Source organism: Neomonachus schauinslandi, chromosome 14, assembly GCF_002201575.2.
Source record: "Neomonachus schauinslandi chromosome 14, ASM220157v2, whole genome shotgun sequence".
NCBI classification, from domain to species: Eukaryota; Metazoa; Chordata; class Mammalia; order Carnivora; family Phocidae; genus Neomonachus; species Neomonachus schauinslandi.
In genome coordinates, this window is record NC_058416.1 from 42,934,909 (window position 1) to 42,952,720 (window position 17,812).

At 38.4% G+C, this 17,812-nt stretch overlaps 1 pseudogene; it reads left to right on the forward strand.

Moving 5' to 3' along the window:
• Positions 1 to 5,317: 5,317 nt before the first annotated feature.
• The window catches only part of LOC110576944, a 64,111-nt pseudogene continuing 51,616 nt past the window's right edge, over positions 5,318 to 17,812 (forward strand).

Consider the following 17,812-nt stretch of genomic DNA (forward strand, 5'->3'; position numbering starts at 1 on the left):
AAAGTAACATGGAAGAAAGCAATACCTACCTTCCGATATTTTGAACTCCTTTGACAATTATGTGGATAGAAATGGGAGGACTTTGTGACAATTCAGTTTCTTTACTCAGCTAATCAAGATTGATGACTTTCTGTTTACATTACAAAGGGTAAGATAACTATTTCACAGGAAATGTTTTCACAATTGAATTCCATAAAACATAAACAGCCAGGCCTCTGATCTGGAATGGGTGAAATAGGCCACATGTAGAGGTCATTTGATAAAGTAGAAAGATCACAGGCCTGAACATCAAGAGTCCAGGCCTATATAGTATCAGCTCACTTATTAATGAGCTTAGACATGGCTTAAGCATTTTTACTTTGTTGAGTCTTGGTTTCTTCACTGGTGAAATATGCAAGGCACCTCAAGTTGTTTTAGAAGATTTAATAAGCTTCTGATACCTCCTCCTCTGTAATGAGAAGTGAAGAGGAGGATAGCCATCAGCTCGTTCCATCATCACATGACATGGATGAGGTGTCTGTCCAATGGGATGGAGGTCCCCAAATGTGGGGCAACCACCAGGTGTATGTTGGCGGTGCGGGAGGGGAAAGGATTCACCTGAGGCAGAACAAAGGAGATAGAAGTTTATGGAATACACCACAAGGGAGCAGCAGGGAGGATAGCAGAGGAGAGACTGTGCAAGGAGGCAGTGTGGGTGGGGGCTGTGTTTAAAGAGGGGGAAGGTGAGGAGGTATGGTGACATATGACGTATGGAATTTTCCCATTTTGGGTAACTACGCTTGGTTGTAAGTAGCCCACTGGTTAGTTAGGGCCTATAGATATTTTGAGGTGGGTCACCTGCCTGTCTGTGGGCCCTTTCTACATTCTGTTGCTCAAGCGTTTGCCTAAAAGCGGCCTCTACAACAGACAGCCCATTGGTATTCCGCATCAGGTCACAAGACATGCTTTCACCTTTCAACACAGAAATGTTCTGGGAAAGAATGGTCATGTCAAGGCTCCTCAAAGACTTGAGCTGGCACATAGGAATATGGCTTCTTTTTTAAAAAGGGAGATGGAGACAGGATTTGATTCACTACAGGAGTCTGAAGTTCATTATGTAGAAATTCTCATGATGCCCAGGGAAATCCTTTCTTTAGAAACTCTCTGGAAAGCCAGCTTGCCTCTACCTGAAGCTTTTTCAGACCTGACTCTATCCCTCACGTCTGTTGCTCTTCAGCTTTATTTGGTCCTACTGGTGATTTCATTAACCCTTGATACCTGCCACTTGCTCTGACCTGCATTGTACTTAACTCTAACTATCCCTCAAGCTTAGGCTGATCTGTACCTAGCTTTACTCAACTAACTTCAAAACTCTCCACTCAATGCCACCCATATATTACCTGGTATACAACCACTACAACCCTTCCCATAGCACCTGGCCTGGCTGTATTTTACAACCACACAGCAAAGCGTTGAAACTCATTTTGGTATTTATATAAATCAGTGGGGGTGGGGGAGTGACATGGCTTAAACAATGATATTGTTAATGTGAAGATAGGCTACCACCCAGCAGTTCTTTAAGATCTAAATAGAAAATTTAAATATACATTAGGACATTTGTGTTTTCCTTACTCTTTCTTTTTGAGAGTGATGTGATGCTCCCAGCAACTGAGGTTGTGTGATTGATTGTAACTTGTCCTGTAGCTCTCTGGGACCTTCCTGAAAATGAAATCGACCATCTTTGAGTGATAATGTCAGTGGGATAGAATGTGTCACTGGATAATGGTCTCCTGCTGCTGCATAAATGGCAAGGCAAGCCAAAGGTATTTATAGGGAAAAATTTCATACTAAGCTAAGATTTTTACTTTCAATGCAAAAGATACTAAATCTGGGGTCAGCTCTCGCTACTCTAGCATATGCTGGATGCAGATACAATGGACATGCAAGACAAGCTATGATATGTAGTGATCGATTTTTGCATAAATCCATGTTCTAATTGGCTTAAAAACTTGAGTTCTTGTGCATTTAAGCAAACCCTAAATAAGATTAGTTTCTCAGAAATAAAACACTTCTTTAACTATGATATTTTTAACACTTAGCCAGTTTCTCTTAGATTACAGCAAACACTTTTGCAATCTATGTTTTTTTATATACTAGAAGTTGAGTAAATAACAGACAGCTAGAAACTACATTAGTCCATTTATTCTATAATGAAAAAGTATGAGATATTAATATTAGTAGAAGCATGCGAACTCCCAAATAAGATATAATTTATATTTTGTATAATTTATCTTGTGAGAAAAGATGCACATGCATTGCAAATCGTTAATAAAAACTTATAATTCATTAAGAAGATATTCTAAATAAAACATATGTAATATGTATCAGATAGTATAGCGGAATTACATAATTTTCTTTCCTGGAATTTAATAAAAAAAGTTATACTATTAGTTCTGTGTTATAGGACAACCATTTAAGATTGGGTTTTCTCTGTAGGGAAAGCAGTAAAATGAAATATAGATCCATAACATAAAATATATTGGCCAATGAGAAGTAATGTGTAAATCTAGGTAACACTATTTCCTCAGAACACACTAGGAGAAGAAGTTGCCCTGAAACGTGTCAATACAGTAGCCTTTTCTGAGGTTTTTGCTGGTGGCAGTCATTAAAGAAGACATCGATATAATTTGTAACAAGAATATATTGACATATAAAAGACGCTATTTTGTGAACCATTTGAAAGAGGTTAGTGTAAGTTCAGATACAGACACCTTTTAATAAACCAAGGCCATAAAAGGAGAGGAGTTCCTAAATAATCAAAAATCATGATTAAAAAATATTCCCAAGTATTTAGAATGAATAAAGCATATTTCTTTAAAACACCATACAATCATTAAGAGCTCATTTAGTGTTCTATTTATGATTTTGTGAAAAATTGATTTAGTACACTCATTTGAATATACAAAAATCTTACCCATTTTTAGGTAAAAATTAAAAAAAAAAACTGTTGAAAGTCCATTGCCTACTTTTGGGGCTTAGCTGAGCTCTCCCTTTATGTAAGAGACCCTGAGTTAGGTAGATTCCCAGCCTCTGCTGCCCATGATGTTGTTCTTGCCTTATTTTCCCACCACCCATGTTTGCCTGATTCTCAGTATTGGAAATCATTGTCATTCACACTCTTTTGTTATTTGGTTGGTTATTGCTTTATTCTTAGAAAAAGCTATTGCCATAGGAAAATGTACACAGAGCCTGAATCAAAATAATCTATTGATCACGGGCTGCAAGAGAGAAAAGGGACCCTTAGTATATATCAACATTACTAGATACATAATTGTTGGGGGATTATTACTATGATTGCACTAAAGTGTTGTCTCAGAGGAGAAACTGAACAATTTATCTATGGTTTAATATTTGTTCATAGAATGTCCAAATAAGTGAAAAGAGCAATTGTTTTTTTGGGGGGGTCATCATTTACCCACTTTTATGGCACAGCGTAGTTAAATTATGAACGAGAATACTCACACAATGTCAAATGTATAGCTGATAATGTAAGTCAAGTTCAGTAAGTTTTGGAAATAAGATGGAGTTTCACTGGCTTAATGTGTTCTCCAGTGATATGATAAGGTCTTGCAAAGAAATACTGATTCTTTCAAACTAATAGTTGTATTTAAAGTAATACTTTAATAAAGTAATAATAAAATAAAAATAATACTCTAAAAGAATAAATAGCTTTAAAGAATGAACTGTTGCATTAAAATGTATCTGCCTCACACTTAGGTGGCAGCATTGGTACAGGGCCAGGCTTACCCCCAGGGTAAAATGGCAGGGGATTCGATGGTGCGATTTTTGAAGAGTGTGGGAAGGGTATTCATTGACCTGTCATTAGTGATAGTGATTAGTGAGTCACTCCACTGGGCTAAGCATTTCCTATTTCTCGAAATCCTCTTTTAAAATATAAATAACGCTGTGGAGAGCAATGATAAACTAATAATTCAGAATCTGTTCATATTATCAGATGCTTTTCTTGTTGGTGTGAACTGTGGAGGGCAGCCCTGTAACCCTAATCCTTAAATTAATGCTAGGGGTTGAGGAAAGAATGAGTGAAGGAGTGAGCAACAAAAGACGAGAATAGATGAAGGATGAAAAGACACCCAGAACAGCAAGGCAATAGGGTGAATGTTGAACCTCACAACTTCTCAGTTGTGCCTTGGTCCTCTTGGGTATTGCTGATATTTATTTCAACCAGGTATATTGTTCAAAAATGGCATTCTACAAACTATATGTAAGATTTCACGTGTTACCTTTTGTAGGTGTTTCTTCTGAATACAAGCATGATTGATAAATATGACAACAACATTATGCAAGACATAATTTGAATGGTTAAAAATGATTATTCACATGGGGCACCTGGGTGGCTCAGTCGTTAAGCGTCTGCCTTCGGCTCAGGTCATGATCCCAGGGTCCTGGGATCGAGCCCCTCATCGGGCTCCCTGCTCCGCGGGAAGCCTGCTTCTCCCTCTCCCACTCCTCCTGCTTGTATTCCCTCTCTCGCTGTGTCTCTCTCTGTCAAATAAATTAATAAAATATAAAAAAAATGATTATTCACCAACTATTTTAAGACTTGTATTTTGTAGAAAGAAGGCTTATGAGGATATATCCTACTGGAAAGTTCCTGGTATCTACTAATACGGTGCGTACTATATAATTATTCTTTGCATAGATAAAGCAAAATTTAATTACTATAATAAAAATAACCATAGCTAATGTTTAATAAGCACTTATCTTGTACAAATTACTATTTTTTCCTCTTATGTTTTATCTTTTTTACAGGTATAGACATTTAAAATTCTCTATTAATTTCATACACGAATTATTTAAAAAATAAAACCTCAGGCAGGAACGCCTCAGTCCGCATGTCAGTGTAAACTTGATAGGCCTTTTAAATGACACAGACTTTCTGTTAGTTGTGCCTTGTGGGTTTCTACACTTAAACTACATATTCTAACACTTATGCTAAAGTCAAGCTGTTTCCATCTGTTTAGGCTACACATTGCATCACTTAGTAGTACAAAAAGAGCAGTTTTTCTTAGACTCCTGGGACAAAAATCACACAGAATTCATAAGAGATCCAATACATAAAAATTCATTTCCTGAGTAGGAGCGCTGTGATGCTATGTTGCAAAAACTATTACTTTTTTCATTGTGTTTATAATAAAGAAGTCAAGCGGCCATACCCTTCAGGGCTGGACACCTCATCACCTTCCTTGAAGGCAGGCACAGCACTCAGCCACGGCATGTGGAGTTAATTACTCTGGGCATCGGGCTGCTGAGCACCAGAATGACCGTATTTGTGGCTCTTTGTATCGTGTGCTATGATGAAGGCAATTCTACGATCCACACCGCCGGGGACGCTGAACAGAGCACAGGTTCCGGGGTGCAAGGAGAACAGCTCAGCGCCATCTCTCAGGGACGCCTGTCTTCGCAGGTAACCATTTGATAGAAACGGACGAGTCTTCAGTCAAGCTGTCATCCTTCCGGTTCAGTTGGCTCCAAAGTCCAAAGGTTGTGGCTTCAGTGAGAATTTCGGCATTGTGGTGGCTCCTGCAACACCTTGCGGATCTGTCGTCTGTGAGGCCGGGTCACTCCAGGTGCAATTTCTACAAGCATTACGCAGCCGTGCAAACACGACACCGTGCAGTTCCGGGTGCGCAGCAATCCCGGTGACTGTTATCTGTTGGATTGCAGGAGCTTGGGCTTATTAAAATTCCCAGGAATCATTCACTGGCAAAGGGCTATATTTAACCCTTTCAGAAGTATTTTTGAAAATACGGTTCTATGATAAAATAATCTTCCTGCAGAAAGAGAACGTGCGCTTGGGAAGCCAAGGCAGAAATGTAAAGTGGATAACATGCTTCTTTGGTGCAGGGCTATCCCCACGTCTCTTACCTCCATCTAATCTGCGTTATAGAACCTCTGCCATCATCCCTAGGACCCCGATCTCACAGGAGCTAATGTGAAGAACTAATTGACACTCAAATAGTAATGACAGTGTGTTGTGGTATATTGAGATATTTATGTGATTATATACGCTCTTGTTATATATCTTTTTCATTTGTTATTATTTAAAAAGACTCTACCTGGGGTGCCTGGATGGCTCAGTAGGTTAAGCGTCCGACTCTTGATTTTGGCTCAGGTCATGATCTCAGGGCCATGAGATTGAGCCCTGAGTCGGGCTCCACACTGGGCGTGGAGCCTGCTTGAGATTCTCTCTCCCTTTTCATCTGTTTCCCCCCACCCCCCCCACTTGCACACATGCACATGTGTGCTCTCTCTCTAAAATAATAATAATAAATAAAATAAAATAAAATAAAATAAAAAGGCTCTATAGTAGCCAATAAATGTTTTTGAGAGAGGAGAGAGAAGGAGAAAAGAACAAAAGGAAGAAAAAAAGAAAGGAGGAGGAAGAAGGGAGAGAGACAGACAACACACCATACACTACCGGTAGAATCTAGAGTTAAAATGTTGGGTTTGAACTCTGCTTTGATACTTACATGTGTGTAAGACCCCAGTTCATGTCCCAGTACATACACATTTAAGTGTTTCTTCCAATTCAGCATGAAAGGCTTTTGTTAGATTCATTGGGAAAAATACCACCTAGAAGTACTTTTTATTTAGGGAGGTAAATTTAATTTCCAAATAGAGAATAGAGCTTATTTGTAGATTTTTCCAATTATATAACAAAAAACCAGACTCCTGTGTCTGTGTTAGTATATGACTTGGACTACTACACCAATAATTAGTTGCAAATATTAATAAGGTTCAGGGAGGGTTACCCTGAAGGAGGTAACTTACATATTATTTTCATTTATGGAGGAAAAGAATGACTGTAAGAAAATTAGAAAAGACAAATGTTAATATATATCTATTGGACTTAATATCATAATTGAAATACAAAATATTTTATGCACGTTATGTTTTGAGATAACCAGTAATGATAAGCTACTTAAATCAGGGAAAAATATAATTCAATATCAAATAGATTATGCAGAAAAAATGATGAGCATATCTTAAGGCAGTTATTAAAAGCATTAATCTGAGGGATAAAGAAAATGGAGAGAGAGAGAGCATGTTGAGAAAGGTGATGAGAAATACAATAATGTTTAGAATTTTCCATTCCCTTTCCACCAAGATTTTGGAATATGAATTCAGTTACTGGGGTTTATTTATCAACCCCTCTCCCCGACCATGATGAATTTGACTGTGTGACTTGGCCAATGGAATGTGAGAACCATGCCCAAGACTAGGCATTAATAAGCATGGTATCTTTCCATTCCACCCTTTAGGGAAGTGATCTTAATTTCCAAGTATTGAGAAGATTTGAGGATTTTTTTCCTTTATATATCAAATCATACATAACTATATTTCTGTATGTGCTCTGGATGAATACATCAATAATATGTTACAATATAATCAGATCAGTTTCAGGGCTTTAGGGATGGGGAACAGGGATTAAAGAGAACCCTGAGTGGGGTACATAGAAGATCTGATGTGCTTATATTTGAGGAAAAGAAACAATGAGTAATGAAACACACCTATTCTCTGCATTTTACTTAATCGGGTAGCTGTGCTGTGATATGATGTGTTGGGCCTAGGAGAAAAGTGATATATAATTTATCTATTGCTGTATTGCAAATTACCTCAACTTCATGTCTTGAAACAACAATCATTAATTATGTCACATTTATAGGTCAGGAATTTGGGTGCAGTCTAGCTGGCTGGTTCTGACTAGAGGCCCTCATGAGTTGCAGTCAAGATGTAGGCGGGACTGCATCTTCTGAAGCCTTGTGAGTCTGCTGCTAAGAAGGCTGGTTCACACAGCTGTCAGCTGGAGATCTCACTCCTTCACTGGCTGGAAATCTTCATTCCTCTCCGCTTTGCCGCTCTCCCAGAGCTGCCAACTGCCCTTCATGCATGGCAGCCAACTTCCCTAGGGAGATGGTGAGAGAATCCCAGGTGCGATTTAGAACCTAATCTAGAAAGTGACATATCATCATTTCTGCTATATTCTATTAGTCACACAGATAAACTTTGGTACCTTGTGGGAGGGGACTACACAAGGGTGCAAATATCAGAAGGAGGGATCATTGGGGATCAACTTGATGGCTAGCCACCACAGAATGGTTATATAAGCAGTGGGACAAGGAGTTTACTGAGGGTAGTGATGTTGGAGTACATCAAAGGGAGCATGGCTAAGGCTGGGGAGAATGACATTATTTGAATGAAGAAGAGCAAACTTGAAAGTATACTTGTTTCTTAGGAGGTAATTCCCATGATTACATCAAGACAAAAAAAAAAAAAAACAGACCTTATTATTGGTCACCTGTTGATACCTGTTCCATCATCTGAGCTGGTGCCTTTCGATGGATCGTCTAATACAATCTCCAGGGTGAAAACTTTCTCTGGCTTTTGGTCTCTGCAGAGCCCTTTTTTTCATGTCAACTCAGCAATATATTTTTTTTAAAGATTTTATTTATTTTTTGACAGAGAAAGACACACTGAGAGAGAGAACACAAGCAGGGGGAGTGGGAGAGGGAGAAGCAGGCTTCCCGCCGAGCAGGGAGCCCGATGCAGGGCTCGATCCCAGGACCCTGGGACCATGACCTGAGCCGAAGGCAGATGCTTAACGACTGAGCCACCCAGGTGCCCCTCAGCAATACATTTTAAAAGCTGTTTTATAATATTTGATTTTGCCTTTTAATTGTTGCAGCTAAGAAGGTCTTTCAGGGTCTCTACTCTGCTATACCACCAGAATAGGAAGTCTGCCTCTTACTACCTGGCAACATAGTATATTGAGTTAGGGCTCAGACACAAGAATTAAACTGGTGGGTTTGAACTCTAGTCCCACCACTTATAAGCAGTACAATTTTGAGTGGGTTATTTAACTTCTCTGTATCTTTGTTTCTTTACTTTAGCAATATTAGAGTAGTAACTTAACAGTATTGTAAAGTCTAATTCGCTTATCTATTTCATCTACTCAGAACCGTGTCTGGCATATAGTAAACATTTAATAAATAGCTACCATTAAGCCTTTAATGGCTGTTAAATGTTAAATATTATCTTCTATGTGAAGCCTAATAAAATTCTTTCAGGTAAAATTCTTTCTTTTTCTATACTCTTGAGTCTCTTTTTGTTCCAATGGCAGCTGTGATATTATTTTTACTTGTATACATGCCACTATTAGCTTGATTAGCAGGTTTTACCCAACTTTGTATGTGCTTCTTGTATGTACCATGAAGGTTGCTGGATGGATGGATGGATGGATGGATGGATGGATGGATGGATGGATGGTCTTTACGCCGCAGGTGGAAAGAATCAATGAATCCAGTTGAAAAGTTGAAAACTTGGAACTTACTGAAGTCTTGAGGCAATAAGAAAAGATTTTAATAGCAAGGAGAAAATTGATGTTAAACTGTCCTCTCTTCAGGGAAGAGGGTCATAAACAATGTTAAAAGGCCACTAACATCTCAGTAGTTTTTATATTTTCTTCATCTGTCTGGTTGCAGACCCAGACTTATAATCCATAGTATTAACTTCTCTCAAAGCAGCAGAACTTTAATTCCTTACTCTGGTTACAGTGTCTATTTTGGAGGAAAAAAATATTATTTTAAAAAGAAATAAGTTATTAGCCTTTACCAAGACATCCTCCTGCAAACCAGCAATTTCCCTAAAAATGCAAATCTGATTCCATTTCTGATAGATGGTTGACTTAGCTATTTGAATTTTCTGAAAGAAAAAAACAATAGTTCTGTAGAAAAGTCTCCTGTGAGTAAAATGATGATAGGACAGCCAGAAAGATGACGAGAACAACCCTGGCTGAACTGTTTGATCCTTCATTCCTACTTACTTTTTGCAGTGACATTTTTGTTGGAAGGTCTAATGTTTTTTAGGACCAGGTGAATTTATCCTTATGATGTGATAAGTGGGACACACAGATGGGTTTGTCCTTTGCTTGTGCCAGAGACTGACTCTGCTTCGTTGGGTTGTCCTGCCATATTCATTGTCCCATACCAGCTGACGATCCACTTCCAGATACACTCTTGTGTCATACCTTTCAGAATGCGGGGAAGGATTTCCTTCTGCTTTGACCCTCCAAGTGGCCCCAAGTGACGTATTTTCACTATTAACTTCCATCTCTAGTACACACCCATAGATACACCTATGTCGGTCTCATTGGCATGATCCTTGTGAAAAGCATAGCATTTAAGACCCCCGTATGGCCTTCGAAGGTTCATAAACTACTGTCAGCCTGCCTCTTAGAAAATGAAAAATCAAACGACAACACAACAACAACAAAAGCAAAGGAGAAGACGCCGGGCCTTGCTATTCCGAAGATGTCTTTTTGAAAGAGTAGTTTCTATGGGGGAAAAGCAGAAAATGGGACAAAACTACTCCTACGAAAACCACAGGGCAAGTAACCCATCGATCGGTAATTAAACCTTTACTTGCCAGTGATCCAAAGCAGATGTCTACTAAACGGCAGCCACGTTTCCATGCATTCTCAGAAAGCAATGAGCTGAAGGATATCATATTCTATTGTGTGGCAGGTGTGTTCCCACTCATCAGGAGCTGCATGGAACACTTTTTTTTTTTTTTTTCAACTGAGCAATTTGTCTATTTACTTCAATTTAAACTTTGCAGTACCTCCTGGGACTAGCCAGCTTTTTCTACAAGGAAGAAAATTAACATGCTTACGGAGCAGGTTTTCCTGAGCTATCACAGAATGGAAAGGCAGCTGCATCTCCTCTAAAACAAAGGCAGCAGCAGAATGGGGGGGGAAAACACCTCAGAAAACCCTATATTCTGTTAACACCTTCCTTCCCTTTGCAAAACAAAACCCTGTTAACACCTTCCTTCCCTTTGCAAAACAAAAACCTGTTCCATCATCAGAACAGACAACCATGAAGGTCATGCTTCAAGAGAACTAAAGGAGGTGAGATTTTGAACGGTTTTGCTTGAATTGTTCGTTTAATGCATATTTGACCCAGACTAAAAGGAAAATATCAGGTTATCCTGGCACAATTTCCCAAGTCACATGAATTTTCCTTTAAAGAAACTAGAGAAACATGCATGCCCTTAAGATGGGGCAATACATTTTTTTGTGCAGTGCTCAAGAATTTAAAAAGCGTATGTAGTGTTAAATGTTTAATATTTTTATTTCAATACATTATTTCCTATTAATTGTCCAGAAAGAAAAAGCCTATATATTTGTAAATAACACCACCTTTATTTTTACTATTCTTCTCGACCTTCCTACCTTAGTTGAAAAAGTTCAAGATTCTTGTCATTTATAATGGTATTTCTGTTTGAGCTTTTTTTTTTATTCTTTGTTTCCTCACAGTTTACAAAGCAAAGCACTTGCCATTAGTCTCTCTAGACAGAACACGTGAAGGTCGGGTATTACTTCTATTAATATCAGTCACTATTTGGAGAAAGGAGAGTGTGTGTTAGAACACTTACACCGATGCATTTGCTACACTAATTATCTAAGTGGTAGAAGACAACACTTCTACCTTATGGAATAGGATTAATAAGGCAAAGCATTCCAAGTATATTCAAACAAAGATGAAAACTGACAAGTATCTGTGAAATCCACATTAAACCCAGTTGAAGCCCATGTGATGTGTGTGCTATACTGAAACCTCAGAAATTCTGTGCCATATGTAAAAATGAAATTTAAGAGCATGAGCCTTCTTCATATAGGGCCTTTAATTTATTGAAGGAAGTAAAATGTCCATATTGAGTGTCTCTTAATGTAGGAAAAATAAAATTAAAAATCTGAAAAATCTTTTCAGCAAAACCTATCTCTCAAGATTGTACTTTTCTTTATATATGTACTAGAATGGAAATGTATTAGCCTGTTCATAAGCTTAACAAAGGTTATATGAATTTTCCTAAAACAGATGTGCATTCCATGTAAAAGTTGTGAACTCCTTAAGAACTATTTCAATTCTTCCCAGGGCGCCTGGGTGGCTCAGTTGGTTAAGCGACTGCCTTCGGCTCAGGTCATGATCCTGGAGTCTCTGGATCGAGTCCCACATCGGGCTCCTTGCTCGGCAGGGAGTCTGCTTTGCCCTCTGACCCTATCCCCTCTCATGTGTTCTCTCTCATTCTCCCTCTCTCAAATAAATAAATAAAATCTTTAAAAAAAAAAAAGAACTATTTCAATTCTTCTGTTTTGGACTATAAATGAGCATATTCTTTCCCCATAGACCAAGATATTTAAGCAGGTATTTTTCTGGAAGAAAAATCACATGAAATTTTATCATAACCAAATTAACTCATTAATATTTCTCTACAATTACTCTACTTTGAATATTTTTTAGTGCTCTCTTTAAAAGCCAAGAAGTTGAGGATGTGCTCTGTCATTCACACTTTTTATGCATATTCTGAATATATCATACATCTTAAAAATACCGATAAAACATCATTCACATTGAAATATTGTGACTTATAAGATGCTCCCATGCCAGTTTTAAATCTGCCACGTGAATGTGACCTGACCTTATGATACATATGTATGAAAAATTTTAAAGATAGGAGAGTTAACTCTCATCTGCCATATAAAATATAACTGAATTTGGCCATTTTAAAAGATTGGCTCTAACCCTGTTCCAGTCATCTATTGACACAAAACAAACCACTTCAAACTTAATGGCTTAAAATGACTAAAAGCATTTATTTTGTTCACAGATCTGCAATTTGGGCAAAGCTTAGTGGGAAAGTTTTTCTCTGCCTCATCTGTCGCCAAGTGGAGTAGCTCAGAGGCTGGAAGCAACTTCCTGACTGGGGCAAGAGCCCTCTAATGTACAGGCTGACAAACTACAGCCCATGAGCCAAATCTGACCTACCAGCTATTTTTTGTAAATGAAGTTTTATTGGAACACAGCCTTGCTCATTTGTTTATGTATTATTCTGGCTACTTTTGCACTATAACAGGAGAGCTGAGGATCTGTGGCAGAGACTATTAATAGCCCTATATGACCTGCAATGAAAATATTTACTAGCTGCTCCTTTGCAGAAAAACAAATAAACAAACAAAAAACCATGTGCTGACCTCTGAGATAAAAAGCTCCTTTATTCGCATATTTGGAGGTTGATGTTGGGTGTTGATTAGAACCTCAGCTTGCGCTGTGGCCAAAATTCCTACACAATCTTCACCATGTAGCACTTTGGTTTTCTTATAACATGGCTGCTGGGTTCCCAAAGTGAGCACCCCAAAAAAATAAGAAATGGGAAAAGTTAGTCTCTTAAGCCCTGATCAGTAACATAGTCCAGTTTTAAGGAAAAGAGAATTCATACTTCTATCTCTTAAAAAGAAGAGTGTCAAAGAATTTAGAGGTTATGTTTTAAAATCACCATACACCCATAGCAAAATTTCAACAATATATATTCAAACATTTATGGCATAGAAATTACTTATATATTCTCCAAATGTTTACCAAACCCATATAATACAGAATACATCTTTAACAAAACAGATATAATCCCTGCTTAAAGGGGCATATACATTAGCATGGGTGAAAGATGAATAATAACCATACAAATGACAAAAAAAAATGAACATAGTAATTTTAGGGAACAATAAGTATTACAACAGAGAGCAAATGGAATAGTTGGGGGGGGGCTACTTTTGTTCAGGGAGGGTCTTGATCCATTGATAACATTCTAGCTGACAATAAATGGATTAATTCTAAAACAATGTGATTGCCAAGGACACCAGGCAAAAAGAAAAGGCAAACTTTATTTTTTAAAATAAAAGCAAGCTTAGAATATTCAAGGGGCAGAAAGAAGAGAAGAGTGACAAAAGCATAATCGGTAAGCGACCAAAAAGAGACCCAGTCAAAGAAGTAGACAGGAGTCAGACCACATAGATCTTACAGATAATGTGGAATTTTGTTCTAAGCCTAATGGGAAGACACTGGATTATGATAAGGGAGTGGAGTTCTTTGCTCTCACTTTTAAAATTTATTCTGACTATTATGGAGAATGGATTATTAGGTTAGAGCAGAGGAGATAAAGAGGGCATTTAGCCAAAGAGGAGATGAAGATGGTAACCAGGCAAAAGAAAGACCAAGTGTAAAATAATCACTATAGTCAAGGTAAGAGACAATAATAATTCCTACTGGGGAGCCAGCAGATGAGATGAAAAGAAATAGAATGAAAAGAATTTTGAAAATAAAGCTAGCAGGACTTAATGTGTGTGTGTGTTGGGGGAGGGGTGGTGGTATGAAGAAACAAGTTAGACAACATAGTGAATTACTCTTGAAACTCAAGTTTTCCTAGCTGTGACCTCAGCTGAGATGGAGGACTCCTCATGTAGTAGTTGGAACTCAGCTTCTCCTGGCAAGGACTTTCCTTCTCTGACAGTCTAAATCTAACAAAACTGAAGTTAATAATAGCCCTGGAGACATCAACTCTAATAGCCCAGGAACCAGCAGGGCTTGCTTTATGTTTAAGTGACATACATGTTGGCCCATATTGAATGATTTCAGAGGGACTAAAAATGGCCTTTTGGGAATTATTCAGATCTCTTCTACATGTGTTCTCATCACATAAATTTTTCAGAGAAGGAATGGAAACAGAATTTACAACCAAACTGAGCTTCTCAGAAAACTCCTTGCTCCACTAGCATCTGAACCTAGACTGGTTTGTGTCTGAACTTTGACTTTTATTTCTCACAAATAAGGCTAGTCCTGTGCTTGAGTCTACAAATGTAAAATGGAAGGGCTCGGGGTCTCTTCCCCTGGACCACGGCCCCATGATATGCCACTAACATAGTTGCATTGTGTGCCTCCCGGTGAGATAATGAGGGAGCGAGGGATTATGTTAACCTTTGCCTTTAAATGTCCCTAATGAAACATATTCATTAGGCCATATCACATGATAGTAACCTCACCACAGAAAATGAAGAAAAGGGAGCAATCAGGGGACTTCTCAGTTTTTGATGTGAGCCAAAGAGTGCCATTTACCAGATGGAGAAGAAAAAGAACAGCAGGTTTTATGCGTGTCTGTGGAAAGGGGGAAGCAAAATGAGAATTAAGAATTCCCTTTGATTAGCTATTACATATTATAGTCACAGTTGCCAAGTAGAGAGCTATACTGAATCACAGAACTCTGAAGAAGACTAGAAAAGAAAAAAAGTTAAGTTTAATACCATCACAAATACACCATCAGTCATCAGATATCCTCCATTGGGTGTAATAAGAACGAGAGTTCTGGAAGAGACAGGTAGCTCATGGTAGGCTTGAGAGCCTCTGATGGTCTCTGGTCTCTAAGAGCTCCTGCCTGATGGAGAGAAAGGTACACTTCCTGCCATAGCTTTGGAAAGTGGTAGCCTTGGAAAGAAAGAAAACTAAAAATAAAAGTTTTGAGATATTGGAAATATTTTTTAACTGCATTCTGCTCCAGAGGCTGGGTTCGATCAAAAACCAATATATAAAAAATGTTTACAAACTTCCAACCCAATTTGGTCACCAGCAGACTAAGTATAGGACTCAATCTAAGGAAAATGTAGAAAACTCTTTAAGAGCAGAAGCTACTTCTTATCACCTCATTGTTTTTTTGTTTCTTTGTCTTCCAATCTGGGAGAAAGGCTGGGAAGGGAAGAGAGATTGAGGAAAACCCCAAGAGCAGTTATCTCCAGCCGTGAATTCAGACTCAATAAAAGGCAAGACCAACAAGGAATGAAAGAATGTCTATGGTACTAAAAGGTGACCAGGGCATATAAGAAAAAGTACATGATAGCCCTCATTGTGGGTCCCCCCGCATCCACTATGGGTTAATAATCCTTGGACAAATCCTTGGGTTTTCTGTGTTTCCCCTATTTATTCAGGAAGAGAGTGGGAGGAGGTCCTGTACGGTGACAGCTGAAGATGGGCATGCAAGCTCACATTCAGGACCACCTCTGAAATCCTCTGTTAAGAGTGTACTATTACCTTGAAGTAGGAGAACCATACAAGTCCAATGATAACTCCCATAGCTAAGGCACACCCAACTATGAGATATAATCTTTGATTTGTTGTAGGGTTAAAATGAGTTAATGTACGATCAAGTGCTTGGAACATTTCCAAGTGCACAGTAAATATTCATTATCTATTAGTTAACGGTATTATTTCTGTTTTAGAGTTGCTCATGTCCTTGACTTCAATTATGTTTTATCTTAATTTTTTTTCTTGACAATGACATTGGCATTTACAACATCAAACCTGATACCCCAGCCTGTGAGGAGTGACACTCTACCAAAAAAGATTTTAGAGCTGGTAAAACAAACCCTCATGTTAAAAACAAATGTCTGAAGACAAGAATGTGTAATAGAAAAGACAGTTTACACATGTCTGAATTCAGCTTCTCCTCATCTCACTAAAAGTGGACACAACAAGTGCTGAAATAATACATTCAGATGCTTTCCCCTGAATGCCCTGTAACAGCATTTCAAACATTTTCAAAAATACTCTTTTTCTGCTTCAAGATATAGCTCCAAATTTTGATGATGAACAGAGATTCCAGTTCGCTTGCTTAGATTTTAGTCTTCACATTTGCTGAAACATAGCTAAATGAGATTTAGGAAGACACAATACAAATAGCCATGCACCAAAGATTTCAAATCAAATGCCTCTGGTTCTATTTCCAGCTGTCTACATGTACCTTTTTATAGTTGTCAACTTCACTATTCCTTTTAGAAAAGGAAAGGAGTCCAGCTGCCTTGATTCATAGTTCCTCAGGCTTCACCTCAGGAATTTCTCTGCTCTGGCCAAGACTGAAGATGACTTGAGGGCCTTATGCCAGTAGCCTGTTAGTGAGCATAAATGATAACGCTAGAGATATCATCTTCAATGGTCCTGGTACCAGGAGGCCTTGCTTTATGTGTAAGTGACATAGATGTTGGCCCATATTATATGATTTCAAGGGAATTTAAAATGACCCTTCAGGAACTTCCTGAATCTCTTTTGCATATTTTCTAATTACAGAAATTATTCATAGAAGGAACAAAAACTCAGAGATGATAACTAAAAATGGGGATGGGAAACAAGTCATGTACTTAAATTCACCTTATGGTCATTTTACATATCTATATATGTCATATAATGCCATATGTATTACATACCATACAACAGAACCTCTCCCTAATAACATGTATTGCTGTGGGAAGCATGACAAGGGTTCCACATCTCCGGGCTGGAGAAAATGTGGGGAAGATAGAAAATCCCATATTGGGGGCAAGGAAAGGAAGGGAACAGAGGGGAGGAGGAAGAAAGGAAGGCACAAAGAGGGGAAAGTTGGGAGGATAGAAAACAGATTTGGCTTTCATAAGATAATAGGAAGGATATATTAGTCTTTGTCCCTTGGTTCCTGGCACAGAGCTCCGAAACCCTTGCAACTTCCTAAGTGATAAGGGAACTAGGAACATCTTTTGTTCTAATATTTGGTCTTTGAAGCCAGATTCCTGACAAAGAGCTCCTGAAACCCTTGTGATTTCCTGGGTGATATGAGTGTGTTTTGTTCTAATGAGGTGACTCTTGATGGGTTCCTGGATGGCTTCTAGATGAGGGATGGTCACTGGAAAAACCAAGCCATGATAAGAAGCTTAGAATTTTCAGCCCCAACCCGCATTCTGTTGAGAAGGGAGAAGAACTGAAAATGGAATTAATGATCACCATAAATGCCCAAAGGACGGTGTTTAGAAAGCTTCCAGATCGGCAAACACATCCATACCAAGAAGATGATGTACCCAACTCCATAGGGACAGAAGCTCTTGCTCTCGGGACACTCCCAG